This window comes from Erinaceus europaeus, chromosome 15 (genome assembly GCF_950295315.1).
Source record: "Erinaceus europaeus chromosome 15, mEriEur2.1, whole genome shotgun sequence".
Classification (NCBI taxonomy): Eukaryota; Metazoa; Chordata; class Mammalia; order Eulipotyphla; family Erinaceidae; genus Erinaceus; species Erinaceus europaeus.
The window spans coordinates 50748659-50765793 of NC_080176.1; positions in this window are offsets into that span (position 1 = coordinate 50748659).

Sequence of the window (17135 nt, forward strand, 5' to 3'; positions counted from 1 at the left end):
CTTTCAGCTCAATTTACCTCTGTTCTATCAAATAAAGAAAAAAATTGGGGGTCACGCGGTAGCGCAGCAGGTTAAGCTTACATGGCACAAAGTGCAAGAACTGTTGTAAGAAATCCAGTTCGAGCCCTGGTTCCCCAACTATGGGTGGGGGGTCACTTCACAAATGGTGAAGCAGGTCTGCAGGTGTCTTTCTCTCACCCTCTCTGTCTTCCCCTCCTCTCTCGATTTCTCTGTCCTATCCAACAACAACAGTAATGACAACAATAATAATGACACCAACAAGGGCAACAAAAATGGGAAAAAATGGCCTCCAGGAGCAAAAAAAAAAAAAAAAAAAAAAAAAAAATCTGCCAGATGGGGAAATAGTTCCATGGATAGGGTAGGAACCGGATGTCTTTGTTTCCCAATTCCTTCCTCAGAGCTGCGTGTAACAGTGGTCTTCTGACTTCTTGCTGGGGTATGTGAAACTCTCTAGCTCATATGAAATAAATAATTCTAAAAAAAAAACCAAAAACCAAAAAGAGTTTGACTTATATGGCCAGACCTCCAACCTTCCAGCTTCCAGCCCCACCTGCCATCTCCCAGGGGAGCCAGGGAGGGGCTGGACTACAGTCCCCACAAGGCCTGGCCACAACTTCGGCTCTGAGTTCCAGGGCCTCACATGCTGTCATGGCAACTGGGGGCGGGGCAACTGGGGGTGGGGCCCCAGCAGCATCCAGCTCCCTAGGCCCAAGAGCTTCCAGCACTGGAGCCCTGCAGCACAACGGCCCCACCTTCGTCTTGGAACTCAGTGCTCTCACACTCTCCCTTATGCACACTGACCAACAGCCCCGCCCCACTGGACTCTATTTCCCTGTGTGCTCCGGCAGTTCCCCGCCCCCACTCACCCGGCAGCACCCACCGTCGCCCCGGTTGCCCTCGTGTCACACTGCGCAGCTCGGGGACCAGGGGCTGGGACCTGCCAATGCGGGCCTGGTTCTCGGGGGCTGCGGGCAGCGCCTCCTTCCCAATGCACAAATCCCCACCTGTCCGCACATCACCAGGATTTCCACGATTTGTACCAATCGCCGGCTTTGGGCTTTGCCTGATGTCAAGGGCTCTTGTTTCCATGGCGACCCGACTTACAAGATTGGAGCCATCTGAGAGCTGTAGTTCCCTTTTGAGCATGGTGGATATGGGCGAGCAGGAACCAGGGGTGAAGCAGGCCTGCTGGTGTCTCTCTGTCTCTATCTCCCTCCTCGTCTTAATTTCTCTCTGTCCTAATGCAAATTAGAAAAAGAAATTAATGGTCGCTGGGAAGGATGGATTTGTAGTGCAGGCACTGAGCCACAGTGATAACCTAGGTGACAGTAAACATAAAGAAATAAAGAGTGAACAGGATGATAGGGGATGATAACCAACAGTGCATACTTCACAGTGCTTGAGGACTCAAGTTCAAGTCCCCAGTGACACTTGGCAGTACCATGTCAGGAGAAGCCGTGCTCTGTCATCTCTTTTCTCTGTTTTCCTTTCTCTCTCTCTCTCTCTCTCTCCCTCTCCCACTATTTGGAGAAGAGTGGGAAAAGTCTACTCTGAGTGGTGGGATTAAGCAGGCACAGTGACAGAAAAACACAGGAGATGGATTTGTACTTGGAGACTAGAGTTTATAGTTATTTTTCCCCCAGATTACTGTATGGTGGAAATACTGATTCACAAGACTGTTGTCACAACAGTGACAGTTTCACATTGCCCCAGATAAATATCAAGACACAAAGATACAGACAGATATAAAGTCAGCCTATATTGGTGATCATGGCAAAACTACTGCAGCTTCCAGTGGAGGGGATAGAGACACAGAACTCTGGTGGTTAGAACTATATGGAATTATACCCCTATTTTGTTACTTTTGTAACAGTATTAAATAACTAATAAATAATACATTGAAAAGAGAAAAAAATAACATAAAGTCTACCACAATCAGTGGAATTAGGCAAGTGCAAAATCTGAATGAAACCCACACAGTATTAAAAAACAAGTATCATCAATTACATTCATGATTACATCTTAAAGTAACTTAAGAAACCTACTTCAAATGCACACACACAGAGAGAAGAGACACAGAGAGAGAACTCTACAGTGTCAGGGTTTTAGTTTTAAGGCTAATAATTATTTTTTAATTAAAATAATTTTTATTATTTTTATGTACTTATTGGATAGAGACAGCCATAAGTGGAGAGGGACAGGGTAAGTAGAGACAGAAACAGAAATATATCTGCAGTACTGCTTCAACACTTGCAAAGCTTCCCCCCTGTAGGTGGGAACCAGGGCTGGAACATGGGTCCTTGTGCTTTATCACGTGTGCTCAATCAGGTGCACCACCACCTGGCTCCAGGTTGTTTTTTTTTTTTTTTCTTTTTTTTGAAAGATTATTCATGAAGAAGTTAGGAAGAGGGGAGAAAGAGAGAGACACTAATGTTCTCTATGCATTGTGCCACCACCTAGACATAACCATGCCTTCTATATTGGATTAAATACTAATTGAGTCTGCCAACAAGGACTGTAGTTATGGCAGGATATGCGGTCAGAGATGGGGATTTCTCCAGAAGCTGCATGTCTTCTCCCCAGGAACACACAGGGGACTGAGTGGTCTTTATCTGGGCAAGGCAGTACCAGAATGCTCTGGAGTCATGGCTTAGGAGAATATGGGAACTGACCATTGCAAAACCTGCCACTGTCAGTGCAGAGAAATTCACTCACCGGTCATAGATGGGGATGGTGAATGGCAGAAAGATAAACGTGAAAGCTCCAGGAGGGGGTGAACAGGGGTATAAATCACCTCCTGCTTCATCCATTTTGAACTGAAAAATATTGACTATATTTTCAGTTGTACCATAGATTTCCTGAGTCTCTATCTCGTAACTTCTCTTTATTTAATTTTGCATTTTTTTTTATTTTTTAAAATTTCTATTTATGGGAATTGGGCGGTAGCACAAGGGGTTAAGCGCACGTGGCACAAAGTACAAGGACTGGTGTAAGGATCCCGGTTCGAGCCCCCAGCTCCTCACCTGCAGGGAGTCTCTTCACAAGCAGTGAAGCAGGTCTGCAGGTGTCTCTCTTCTCTCCCCCCCACCCCCCTCTTCCCCTCCTCTCTCCATTTCTCTCTGTCCTATCCAAAAATGAAGACACACAACAATAATGACTACAACAATAAAACAAGGGCAACAAAAAGGGAATAAATAAATTTTTTTAAAAATTCTATTTATTTATTTATTTATCTATTATTGGATAAACAGAGAGAAGTTAAGAGGGGAGGGGGAGAGAGGGAAAGAGACAGACACCTGCAGCCCTGGTTCAGCACTTATGAACCTTTTCCCCTGCAGTTGGGGACCGAGGGCTTGAACCTAGGACCCTGTGCACTGTAATGTGTGCACTTAACCAGATGTGCCACTACCTGATCCCCTATTGATTTAGTTTTGATATAGATAGAAAAGAGGCAGAAAGAATGAAAGAGACCATAACACCAAAGTTTCCTTCAATTAGGTAGGGTCCAGCCTCAACCTTGGCCCATTCAAAGCAGTGCATTTCCAGGGGAGCTATTGACTGCCCTACCTTTATTTTTTAGATTTACTTAGGGTGGGGAGCTAGCATAATTGTTATGCAAAGAAACTCTCTTGTCTGGAGCTTCAGAGTGTCAGGTTCAAGCTGCACCCATTCCGCAGCACTACCAGAAGCCAGAGCTGAGCAGTGCTCTGGTTAAAAAATAAATAAATAGGAGAGTTAGACGGTAATGCAGCAGATTAATTGCAGGTGTTGGTAAGTGCAAAGACCAACTAATGATCCCACTTTGAGCCCCCAGAACCCCACCTGCAGGGGAGTCACTTCCCAGGCGGTGAAGCAGGTCTATCTTTCTCTCCCCCTCTGTCTTCCCCTCCTCTCTCCGTTTCTCTCTGTCATATCCAACAAGGACGACATCATCATCAACAACAATAACTACAAATAAATAAATAAATATAAATAGGAAGGCCCATGACAAGTTGGTAGAGGTGAAAAATAACTATTTGCAGTATACATTGGCTATTATTAGCGAGCAAATAATTAATGTCAAGAATAGATGGCTATTATTAATGTCAATGATAGATGCAGTTGGAAATGAGTGCTTTGAAGACAGTCATAGAAACTATTCAGAGCATCGTATGCAATAGACTTTCATGCCTGAGGCACTGAAGTCTCAGGTTCAGTTTTCAGCACAACCATAAAACCTAGCTGAGCAGTTTCTGGTAGAAAGAAAGGAAAGAATGAGCAGCAGTTAGAAGAGGAGAAAAGAAACTAGCCAGAAAGCCAAGACCCAACCCCCAGCCCTCAGCTCCCAGAGGGGAACCTGTGCAAAGGGGAAGCAGCAGGCTAACTTCTGAGCGAGCAGAGGCAGATTGAAGAATTCAAGCCCCAGCCTCCACTTTCTTAACCCTCGCTGCCATCACCACCCCCATAGACATTGTAAACGGTCAGCCTGGAGTCCAGGTATTTGGAGTAGGTAGGTGAGTGGGGGTTGTGTTGACTGAAATCTGATTTTGGCTTTCCCAGGAGAGGTGAGCAAGGCTTGGTCTGCTTTAGGGAAGCAGGCTTTGAAATGGCTGATGTCCAGAAGACATTGCTGCCTGGCCACAGGTACATGGGGCAAGTGGGCCACCATCTCTGCTGCTGAAGATCTTGTGAGTGCATGACTGAACTGAGTTGCTTAGTGTTTTCCTGACTTGTCTGCAGCTTTGAAAGCCACATGTACCAAGTAAGTCATGCTCTAGGTGGATTTCTGGGTTGGAGAGCACCTTGGGGGTGATTTTTGCTTTATGGAGGTGTGGAGGGACTCCTAGTTGTTGTTAAAAATTCGGAGGCTCTAGCTGGCCAGGCTAGCTTCACGGGCGGGTAACAGAGACGCGGAGACAACGGCTGGGCAGGGAAGCTGTATTTCTTTATTCAGGAACAACGATTCATAAACTAAGACAAACTAATCACCAAACAGAACTCTGCTGTCTCTTTGCGGCGGCGCAAGCACTCTCTCTTACTCTGGAACTCAGGAACCCTCCAACTCTGCAACTCTCTCTTACTCTGTCACTCTGGAACTCAGGAACCCTCTCTCGGGGTTCCTTGGGGCGGGGCCAAGCGGGCCCGCGAAATTAGCAGGCCTGATCTAAGTCTCTTGGCGGGGGAGAACTAGAACCCAATGTAAAAGCATACAACACCTAGTGGGGCATGTGGGTGAGAATTAGAGTTGGGCATTTGGGTGGGCCACACCTAAATATGTACTCAACCAGGTGGGCCACACCCAGTCCCTCTTTTCTGCTTTTTTTTTTTTTTTTAACGGAAGTACTGCTTAGCTCTAGCGTGTGTTGTTATGAGGGATTGAGCCTTGGGCCTTGCAATTAGATTTATATTTGCATAACCATTATGCTAACTCACACACTCCACACTTGTTCTTTTTTAAATGTAATATGGGGTTGGGTGGTTTCCTAGTAAAGCACAGAGGGAGGAGAGTTCAATCCCTCTAGCTACTCCCACAACCTCCTAAGCATGTGTGTAGGAAGTTTTACAAGCAGTGGAGCCTATAACCCGGGTGATGTAATATATATTTGGGGTGCAGTGCAAAAATATGGTGATGGGTGGGTGCAGTGGGAAACTAGGTCCCTATAATATTCCAGTCTTGTAAATCACTGATCATCATGAAATATACAATGGCATTTAAAATGTGATGTTAAAATATACTTGCTTTTTTTTTTTTTCTGTTTGCCTCCAGGGTTATTGCTGGGGCTCCATGCCTGCATTACAAATCCTGAGGCCATTTTCCCCATTTTGTTGCCTTTTTTGTTACCCTTGTTGGTGTCATTATTACTGTTGTTGGATAGGACAGAGAGAAATCGAGAGAGGAGAGGAAGACAGAGAGGGGGTTGTTTCACCATCTGTGAAGCAACCCCCTGAAGGTGGTGAGCCAGGGGATTGAACCAGAATCCTTAAGCCGGTCCTTGTGCTTTGCACCATGTGTGCTTAACCGCCCAGCACAACCGCCCAGCCCCCGTAAACAGACTCTTATGCCTGAAACTCCGAAGTTCAATATCCAATCCTCTACATCAGTCATAAGCCAGCTGGCTTATCAGTGCTCTGGTTAAAAAAAAAAAAAAGTCTTTCTTAGAATGAGGTGCTCTCCACCTCTCTGAGTTAAAGTATGTTCATTGTGGAAATTAAGGAATAGTGTGCATGCAGTTACTTCTTAAACTTATTAGAGGTACCTTCCATTATGAAAGTAGATGCTCTCAGTCTATGAGAGGAAAAAGGAGTTATCAACCAAAGCAAGGCCTCAGAACAACTCCTCACAGGGGAGAGAGCATAAGGTTATGCAGAATGTTTACATGCCTCAGGCTCTGAAGTCCCAGTCCAATCCTTCTATACCACTATAAATCAGAGCTGAACAGTGTCCTAGTAGGAAAACATAATAATAAAGAACAGCACACAAAGCCTTGTGGTTCCGGGGGCCTCAGGCATAACAGCCTGTTTACAGGACTGGGGGTTGTGCAGTGGGTTAAGCGCACATGCCAGTAAAGAGGGGATCAGAACAGTTAGGCCTGGAAAGGGCAGGGAATCAAATGGTGCTCTGAGATGTGAGAATCCCTGTCCTGCATCAAGCCCTCTGGCAGGCTGCTCCATTCTTGGCCTGAATCAACACTGTGGGCTCAAGTTCAAAGAACACCTTAGGGGCTGTGGAGAGAGCATAATGGTGATGTCAAAGGCTCTGTGCTTGATGTACCAAGGCTTCAGGTTCAATATCCAGCTCTCTGGCATGTGTCTGATCTGAGCAGTGCTGCGGCCTCAATCTAGAATTTTTCTTTCTTTTAAAATTTTTAAAATATTTTATTTATTTACTTTCCTTTTGTTTCCCTTGTTGTCTTTTTATTGTTGTTGTAGTTATTATTACTGTTGTTATTACTGATGTTGTCATTGTTAGATAGGACAGAGAGAAATGGAGAAAGGAAGAGAAGACAGAGGGGGGGAAAGAAATATAGACACCTGCAGACCTGCTTCACTGCTTGTGAAGTGACTCCCCTGCAGGTGGGGAGCCGGGGGCTCAAACTGGGATCCTTACATCGGTCCTTGTGCTTTGTGCCACGTGCACTTAATTTTTTAATTTTTTAAACCAAAGCCTAGATCAACCCCACATCATGCAGTTGTGGGAACCTCAGAGCTTCAGATATGAGAGTCTCTTTGTGTCACCATTATAATATCTGCCCCTGCCCATGTCAGTATCTCTGTATCTTTCTTTCTTTTTTTTTAAATATCTATTTTATTTTATTCCCTTTTGTTGCCCTTGTTGTTTTATTGTTGTAGTTATTATTGTTGTTGTCGTTGTTGGATAGGACAGAGAGAAATGGAGAGAGGAGGGGAAGACAGAGAGGAGAAGAGAAAGATAGACACTTGCAGACCTGCTTCACCACCTGTGAAGCGACTCCCCTGCAGTTAGGGAGCCGGGGTTCGAACCGGGATCCTTATGCCAGTCCTTGTGCTTTGTGCCACCTGCGCTTAACCCGCTGCACTACAGCCCGACTCCCCTCTGTATCTTTCTTATGGGTCTCTAGCTCTCATTCCTAAAGATAACAGTAAAATAAAATAGGATAAAACAGTAAATAAGAAAGAAGAGCTTGGGCAGAAGGAACTGCCTCTTAGTTATCACCCTTCTCTCTTTTAACTTATCTCTCATTACTAAACTTATTAACAAAGTAAAGTAATAGAAAAATATTAAAAAAGAATTCCATGTGCTAGAACATAGTTTACTAGCTAGCAACATTTGCTATTTCTGTACCAGTAGCTAAATTTAATACAATAAAACACAAAGCAAATATTTAAAATAAGAAGGCCATGGACTTAGGTGTGAGTGGAGTTCTTCTTAAGACTTTCATGCTTGTGGCTGCTAGAACCCAGTTTTTGTTGTTGTTGTTTGTTTTTTACCAGAGCACTGCTCAGCTGTTATGGTAGGGTGGAGGATTGAACCTGGGACTTTGCATGAGAGTCTCTTTCCATAAACATTATGCTATCTACCCCTGCCAAAATCTCAGTCTCAAAACCTGGCACCATCCTGAGCTTGAGCTGAGTGGTGTTGTGGTGTTTCTCTGTGTGTTTTTCTCACTCGATGTGTATGAGGCAATGAAAATTAAGGGAATATTTGGGGAAATAAGGGAGCCTTTTGCTTGGCTCTATAGTCTCCCTTCAGGTGAATTCTACCCCATGTCCACAAGGTGGCGACATTTCATAGCACTGTCACTGGTGGATGCGTCTTGCTCCCCTTGAGTGTTGATGTGGGGAGGGTGTTTGCAGTCTGTTCATAGGATCTGTTCTTGGCAGCTGCCTTGCCAGGAGCTAGACAGAGGCAGGAGACAGAGTTGACTGGGCAGAGCACCAGGCTTGCATGGCTGAGGCCCCAGGTTGGAGGTCACGCAAGCAGCAATCCTTCAAGGGGATTTGTTCCTTTACTGCTGTTGAACAGGCCATGGCCGGTGCGCCATGTTCCATCGCTGGGGAGCCAGAGACGACCCGAACTGCCCCTGCGGCTACAGACAGACTATGACCCACATAGTCAACGACTGCCACGTCTCCAGATTCAAAGGAGGTCTCGAAACTTTACATCAGGCTCAACCTGACGCTGTTGACTGGCTACAGAAGAAGGGCAAACGCTAGAAGAAGAACTGCTGTTGACCCAGGAAGGCTGTGAGTCGGCCCCTCATTGCTTCCAAGGTCTCTGGTGTCTGTGGAGGTGGGTCAGAGCACAGGGCCTAGTTTGGTGATGTCTGAGTTCCTCTGCCCTTTGTCTGAGCAAGAAATGTGCCATCTCTCTCTCTCTCTCTCTCTCTCTCTCTCTCTCTCCTAATTGGTGTATGATAGGGAATACATAACATCTTGAAAATGTTGCATTCTACATCGATGTCATATTTTTTTCCCTCCAGTGTTATTGCTGGGGCTCAGTGGCTGCAGAATGAATCCACTGCACCAGGAGGCCATTTTTCCCCTTTTGTTGCCCTTGTTGTTTTTTGTTATTGTTGTTGTTATTGATGTCATCGTTAGATAGGACAGAGAAAAATGGAGAGACGAGGGGAAGACAGAGAGGCAGAGAGAAAGATAGACACCTACAGACCTGCTTTACCGCCTGTGAAGTGACCCCTCTGCAGGTGGGGAGACAGGGCCTCAAACTGAGATCCTTACACCAGTCCTTGTGCTTTGTGCCATGTACACTTAACTCGCTGTGCTACCTCCCATCTCTGAACATATATTTTTTTTTACAAAAAGGTCAGAGAGAGAGAGAGAGAGATGGAAATCCAGTTGGCTTGAGGACTGCTCAGTGCTAGGACAGGGTGTTTGCAGTCTGTTCACAGGATCTGTTCTTGGCAGCTGCCTTGCCAGGAGCAAGAGAGAGGCAGGAGGCAGAGTTGACTGGGCAGAGCACCAGGCTTGCATGGCTGAAGACCTGTGCAAGGGCCCAGGCTGAAACCTCTGGTCCCCACCAGCAGTGAGTGGCTACTCGAGTGGGGGACAGTGCTGCAGGTGTCTCTATTTCTCTCTCTCTTTATTTATTTATTTATTTATTTATTTATTGCCTCCAGGATTAATTGCTGGGGCTCGGTGCCTTCACCACGAATTCACTACTCCTAGAGACTATTTTTCCCATTTTGTTGCCCTTGCTGTTGTGCTTGCTGTAGTTGTTATTGTTTCCATAGCTGTTGTTGTTGTTGGATAGGACAGAGAGAAATGGAGAGAGGAGGGGGAAGACAGAGAGGGGGAGAGAAAGACACCTGCAGACCTGCTTCACCGCTTGGGAAGCGACCTCCTTCAGGTGCGGAGCCAGGGGCTTGAACCTGATTCCTGACACAGGTCCCTGCACTCTGCGCCATGTGCGCTTAACCCACTGCGCTACAGCTGACTCCCTCCCTCTCTCTCTTTCCCCTCTCAGTTTCTTCCTGTCCAGCTTCCCACCTCCATGGAGGATGATTCACAAGCAGTGAAGCAGGTCTGCAGGTGTGTGTCTGCCTTTCTCTCTCTTTATACCCCACTCCCCTTTCAATTTCTCTTTTGTCATATCTAATAAAATAGAAAGAGGTAAAAAAAAAACAAACAAACTAGGAGTCTGGCGGTAGCACAGCAGGTTAAGCGCACATGGAGCAAAGCACAAGGACCGGCGTAAGGATCCCGGTTTGAGCCCCTGACTCCCCACCTACAGGGGAGTCACTTCACAAGGGTGAAGCAGGTCTGCAAGTGTCTAACTTTCTCTCTCCCCTCTGCCTTCTCCTCCTCTCTCCATTTCTCGCTGTCCTATCCAACAACAACAACATCAATAACAACAATAAAGCAACAAGGGCAACAAAAGGAAATAAACATAAAAAAAAAACTGCCCTCCAGGAATGGTGGACTTATAATCCTGGCATTGAGCCCCAGTGACCCCCTAATGGGGGGGGGGAAGTGACCCTGATCAGAAATTGCCATGGATCCAACTGTTCCCCAGCTGCCTCAGCTTTCCTCTACCCAGGTGGGACACTGTAAGTGACTGCAGAGCATAGGCTGCAGGGGTCCCACGGTCACAGACATTTACTGCTAGAGTTAATTCTGAAAATGGTTCTGATACCAAGGGACAGTGGAGCCCAGGCAGAGGATGTGGCTTCCCGAGCACTCTAGACCCCCCAAAGTTTAGCCTCTTCTTGCTACAAGGAGAGTTCAGGGCACAGCTGAAAACAAAAGTAAAGATAAGATACAACTGGCAGGCATGTTCAGACATTCCTTTTCCCCAATTCCTTGCTAGTGCACTGATGGAATTCACTTCTGACTTTCTTTTTTAGAACTTTTTTATATTTATTTATTTTCCTTTTTGTTGCCCTTATTGTTTTTTTATTGTTGTTGTAATTTATGTTGTTGTTAGGACAGAGAGAAATGGAGAGAGGAGGGGAAGACAAAGGGGGTAGAGAAAGACACCTGCAGACCTGCTTCACCACCTGTGAAGCGACCCCCCCTGCAGGTGGGGAGCCTGGTCCTTGTGCTTTGCGCCATGTGTGCTTAACCCGCTGTGCTACCCCTCCCCCCGGACTCCCACGATGGAATTAACTTCTATACAAAACACCTTGCAAATTCCCACACAAATCCTGACAGGCATTGTCCAAGACAAGCTATCAAATGTCTTTAAGCTTCAGAAATGTGAGGAAAACCATCATCCTTACTTCATAAAATTACTCAAGAATTAAATGAGCTGATTTGTGTTTGGCCTGCTACCTGGAGCTAATGTCTACCAGCTGGTGGCAGCATGAGGCCAGCACAGATTCTGTGTTAAGCTGAAAAGGAATGCAGACAGAGTTCAGCAAACTGTAAAGCATGACAAACACAACCCTTCTCTTTACCTGACTTCTTTAATGGACTAGCTTGGAGAAACTTTTCGTGGTCTATTGTCAGGGTACTTGAAAAATCAACTCCTGGGGATGAGAGTGTTTTGCAGACACATATGGTGAGATGAGACATTTTACTCAAGTGTCAACAACTGTGATGTAAATTATTAAAGCATACTCCTCCCCCCAAAAAAAGTAAGCTCCAGAAGTATTTCTTGTGTCTTAGCTTTCTTTTGATCTTTCTTAAAAGGATGCTGCTTTGAATTGACCAGTTTGCCAGGAAATCTCTGTTCTTCTTGCTTTTATCAACATTTTAATATATAGTGTTGGCCTTAGTAGCAGATTCAGGTTTTGTGGGCCCAAAGCTCATGCAATATCACAGTCATATGTATGGAAAGAATAAAGAGTAGGTAGACTGGGGCTGGGTGTTGGCACAGCTGGTTGAGTGCACATATTACAATGTGCAAGGACCTGGGTTCAAGCCCCCAGTTCCCATCTGCATGGGGAAAGCTTCATGAGTGGTGAAGCAAGTCTGCAAATGTCTCCCTGTCTCTCTTCCTCTCTATCTCCCCCTTCTCTCTCAATATCTGGTTGTCTCGATGAAATAAAGATAATAAAAAAATTTTAAAAGTAGGAGGACTCAGAAAAAAGATAGATGTTTGAGCATACACATTATCATGTACAAAAAGACTCAGGTTCAAGTCCCCAGTCTCAGCCTGTAGCAGGTCAAGTTTCACAGATGGTGAGGCAGTGCTGTAGGTATCTCCTCCCTCATGCTCAATTTCTCTCTGTCCAATAAAAAATAAAAATAAGAAATATAGCAAGGAGGGAAGGAGGAAAGACAAGAGTTAGAAAAAGAAAGAGACAAGGAAAGAAAGGAGAAAGGTGAAGAGAAGGAAAGGGAAAACACAAAGTAAAACCTGGACTGAGTTTGGCGTTTTGCACTAAAACATGGGGGGTGGGGAGGGGGTGGGGCAGCTTTGGGTTTCTGGTGTGTGATGGTGTAAAAGGATCTAACTGGAGGTGAGAGTGTTGTGCAGACACCTATCATGCGGAGATGAGAAATTCTACCCATGTGTCAATCACTGTTCTGTAATCCATTACCTCTCCAATAAAAAAAAATTATAACAGAAAAATCAGGTACAAAAGTGTATGATTGTTTATCTAAGAAAGACAGGCTTAGGAGGGTCTCTGCAAGCAGAGAAGTCCCAAGCTTACAGTCTGTGACTGTCACAGTGAAAGGAATCCTCCTTTGCCAGGCTTTCCAGCCTCTGCCTTCCTTTCCCCTTTCACTTAAACACTGCTCAACCTCTCCAGGAAGACTTTGTGTCTACTTTCTGCAGTCGACAGTATAAACTACATTCTGTTCACTTGCTAAAATAAGCAGCCATATGACTGTCTTTGTGTTTTCTCTCCCACTGGTGGATGGAAACTTTTATCATTACTTTGAGATAGTGACCCTGCCTGGGAGTTGTTTGCTCTGATTGGGGCTGTGGGCTGTGGCATGAGGGTTTCATTTCTGCACTGCCCCAGTATTCTCTGTTGCAGGAAGTATAATATTAATACTGTAGGGTGGATGTTTGTGCCCTGTCTCCCCCCAAGTTGAAAGTACATCCCTAATGCAGTGATATTTGGGGGGGGAGGGGAAGCTTGGGAAATTATTAGATCCTGAGAGTGGGACCTTCATGAATGGGACTAATGTTCTTCTCCCCCACTCATGTGGGGACACAGCAAACTGGAAATCCACAGTTACTGAACCAAGAAGAAGGTTATCAGCTGACCCCAAATTTGCCAACACCCTGAGTTTGGATTTTCCAACCTCAACAACTATGAGAAATATATATATATTTTTTGGTCTATAAACCATCTGGCCTTCTGTTATATCCACTCAAGTGGACTGGGATACATGTGTACTTATTAAAAACATCAGCCATTCACCCCCTCCTGCAGCCCAAGGGATTCAATAGTTATTATTTATTTATTATAATTTGTTTACTATATTAAATGAAAATAGATTATACACTAAATATGTCAGTATGAATATTAGTTATTATTTATTGTGAAGGCTTATTCATAGCTTGGTAAAATGCCAGTTTTAAAAAGCTAAGCAACGGGTTAGAATTTTTCAAGCAGAAATGATGTTTGCCTTATGAACAGGGATGGAAAACTGGACACTCAGTCTGGTGGAATAGTTCACGTGGATAGTGATCTACTTCCTACACAGCTGCTTCTGTGTAGTAGAAGCAATTAAAGCATACATGTGCTGATTGATAAACATATGTTTCCACTTTTAATTTTATAAAATTGCCGTAAGCTTCATTTTAGAACATGACTATGTATTTCCTTTTTTAAATTTTATTTGTTTTATTTTAATGAGAAAGATGCAGAGGGAAACAACACACACACACACACACACACACACACACACACACACACACATACCCCCCACACACACACAGGGCAGGGGCCAGGCCAGAATACTGGTCAGCTTTGTTTAATGGTGGTGCTGGGGACTGAACCTGGGACCTCACAGCCTCAGCCCATAACTATGTATTTTCTTTTCTTTTTTAATATTTTATTTGTTATTGGTAAGAGACAGAGAGAAATTGAGAGGGAAGGGAGAGATAGAGAAACAGAGAGATAACTGCCATACTACTTCACCACGCATGAAGCTTTCTCCCTGTAGGTGGGGACTAGGGCCTGGCCTTCCCCGCCCCCCCATGTATTTTCTTACTTTTGTTTCTGCTAAATTATCAATGAGCAATATCACTGGAGTTTCAGGATAACAGTAGTAAGAATACTACTCAGTGGGGCTGGGTGGTGGCGCACCTGGTTGAGCGCACATGTTACAGTGCCCAAGGACCCTGGTTTGAGCCCTGGTCCCCACTTGCAGGGGGAAAGCTTCACGAGTGGTGAAGCAGGACTGCAGGTGTCTCTCTATCTCTCTCTCTCCCCTCTCCATTTCTAACAATATCTATCCAATAAATAAATAAAGATAATAAAAAAGAATACTGCTGGTTAAGCGCAGGTGGCGCAAAGCACAAGGACCGGCGTAAGGATCCCGGTTCGAACCCCGGCTCCCCACCTGCAGGGGAGTTGCTTCACAGGCGGTGAAGCAGGTCTGCAGGTGTCTATCTTTCTCTCCCCCTCTCTGTCTTCCCCTCCTTCTCTCCATTTCTCTCTGTCCTATCCAACAATGACAACAACAATAATAACTACAACAATAAAAAAACAACAAGGGCAACAAAAGGGAATAAATAAATAAAATAAATAAAATTTAAAAAAATTAAATTAAATTAAAAAAAAAAGAATACTGCTCAGTATAGCCGTATGTTTTCCAGTCAGAATGCACTAGTTCATAGCTATAAGATTTCAATAGCTAGTCATCCCAGTCATTCTAGGTTACTCTGATTGGGGCCTCAGATATATCATAAGAAATATGCTTTTCAAGATTAGACCAGGGAGAACAGAAGCAACTGGTGGCACAGCTATATACATATAATGTCAAAGGACATAAATTATGGTGAGGTTGTGTATGATACAGCAAATCCTAACAAAGGGATTTTGCAAGGTTAAACCAATTGCCAACTAATATGATTATAGCAATAACTATCTATTGCCTTCTTAAACTCTAAGACAGCAGGAACCTCCCACTTCCTCTATAAAGCCTATATATCCCCCAGTCCTGGAACCTCTTGGGTGGGGCTCACTTTCCTGCATGCTTCTGTCAATTCATACCAAATGATATTGCATCTGCCAATCACAACCTAATCAACGCAACGAGTACCACCTCAGCATGCTTCACTTCAGACTGTGTCCAGAGACATCAGGCATGGAATGTCAACCATTCAGCCTCATTACTAGGGTGAGACCTTTCCTTTCATAGGATTCTCTAATTCCATTCCAGGAGGTTCACTTCCTAACAAAGTCCCAAAACCTAGATATAGACCAGGTCCCATGAGATAGAGCACATGTTCACATGTATCCATAAATTAGGACAAAATATATACCTGAAAGTGAAAGTACACAACAGTCTGCAGTGAGTCAATATAAAGTTCATAATGAAATAGTGTCTACTTATACTTAGATACCCTCCTCACCTACTTCTTATTATACTTCTCTCACTCACTCCAAAGATAACCTTATCAAAGTAAGGACTACAAAAGCTGAATAAGGGCAAGAGACTGTCATACTTTAATAATGACTCTTTAGTCACTATCAGGTCACCCCATAAGCTGGGGCCCTATTCAGGGAGTCTTGAGATTCCCAAACAGACATGATGGGCCTAGACCTTGAATAAATCCCTCTCCCCAATGTTACCAGTCATCTCTATCAGGAACAACAACAACAAAAAAACCCTCTGTGGGTCCTCATAGGACCTTTCCCTCAACTCGGATCAACAACAGTAGAGAATGTTCCATCTTCCGAAGGGAGGCTTGACAACATACTCTATGCTCCACATGAGGAAGATGGGTCCTGATATAGGGGCAACGTGGAACATTTCTACTTATGACCACAGAATGTGAGCTCAGATCTACAGGGATGCAGAGGTCACATAGGCTCCTAAGCTGAATGTGGGCCCCAGATCAGATTAAGTTGATGGGGTTTAAAGTCAACAATATTTATGCACCTTTCCCATATTAGGGAGCTACTTTCTTCCCTGACCCAGCTTTCTGGTCCTTTTTCCAGCCATGCATCATCTCCCCAGACAATAACTTGGATCCACCTGCATATCAAATTTCAGGCTCAGTGGAAAAAACAAAAACAAAAAAACTAGTATAGTCATGGGCCCTTTGGAATATAACTAAAATAGACCTATCAGCTATCTACAAAATGGAGACCACCCCCCAACTCTTCATCGGCACTATTCCAGCCTTTAGGCTCACTATTAGTCAACAACTTGTTTGGCTTTATATGTTAACTCTCTTTTCAGTCACCAGGTTCCAGATGCTAGCATGATGCCAACTAGACATCATGGACAGACAACCCCACCAATGTGTCCTGGAGCCCCACTTCCCCAGAGCCCTTCCCCACTAGGGAAAGAGAGAGAGGCTGGGAGTATGGATCAACCTGTCAATGCCCATGTTCAGTGGGAAGCAATTACAGAAGCCAGACTTTCCACCTTCTGCACCCCATAATGACCCTGGGTCCATACTCCCAGAAGGTTAAAGAATAGAAAAGCTATCAGGGGAGGGGATGGGATACGGAGTTCTGATGGTGGGAACTGTGTGGAGTTGTACCCCTCTTATCCTATGGTTTTGTCAATGTTTCCTTTTTATAAATAAAAAATAAAAAATAAAGAAATATGCTTTTCAATGTTATCTCAATACAAATTTAAACACTGGGGCCAGGTGGTGGCACACCTGGTTGAGCACACATGTTATAATGCTCAAGGACCCGGGTTCAAACTCCGGTCCCTACTTGCAGGGGGAACACTTCATGAGTGGTGCATGGGAACTCACCCAGCTCCTGGTTGTCAGTGACTGTCTACATCTTTCCCCCTGCACTGCCAGCCAATGCCTAAGCCTGCACACCTAACTCTGAAAGTATCACCCTGAAAACAGACACTCCCTGGCTTCTCTCACATCCATAGTGCAGCAGTGTTCACCCTTAGGGACCATCTAGGAAAGAGAACACATAGGTTTTGAACATAAGCCTAGGACAAGGGTTTCTGTGGTCTCAGGCCGTGAAATACCAATCTAGAGAGAAATCTGAGTTCCAGGTTGGCATGTATTCTTGGTCTTATAGACTCTTTGC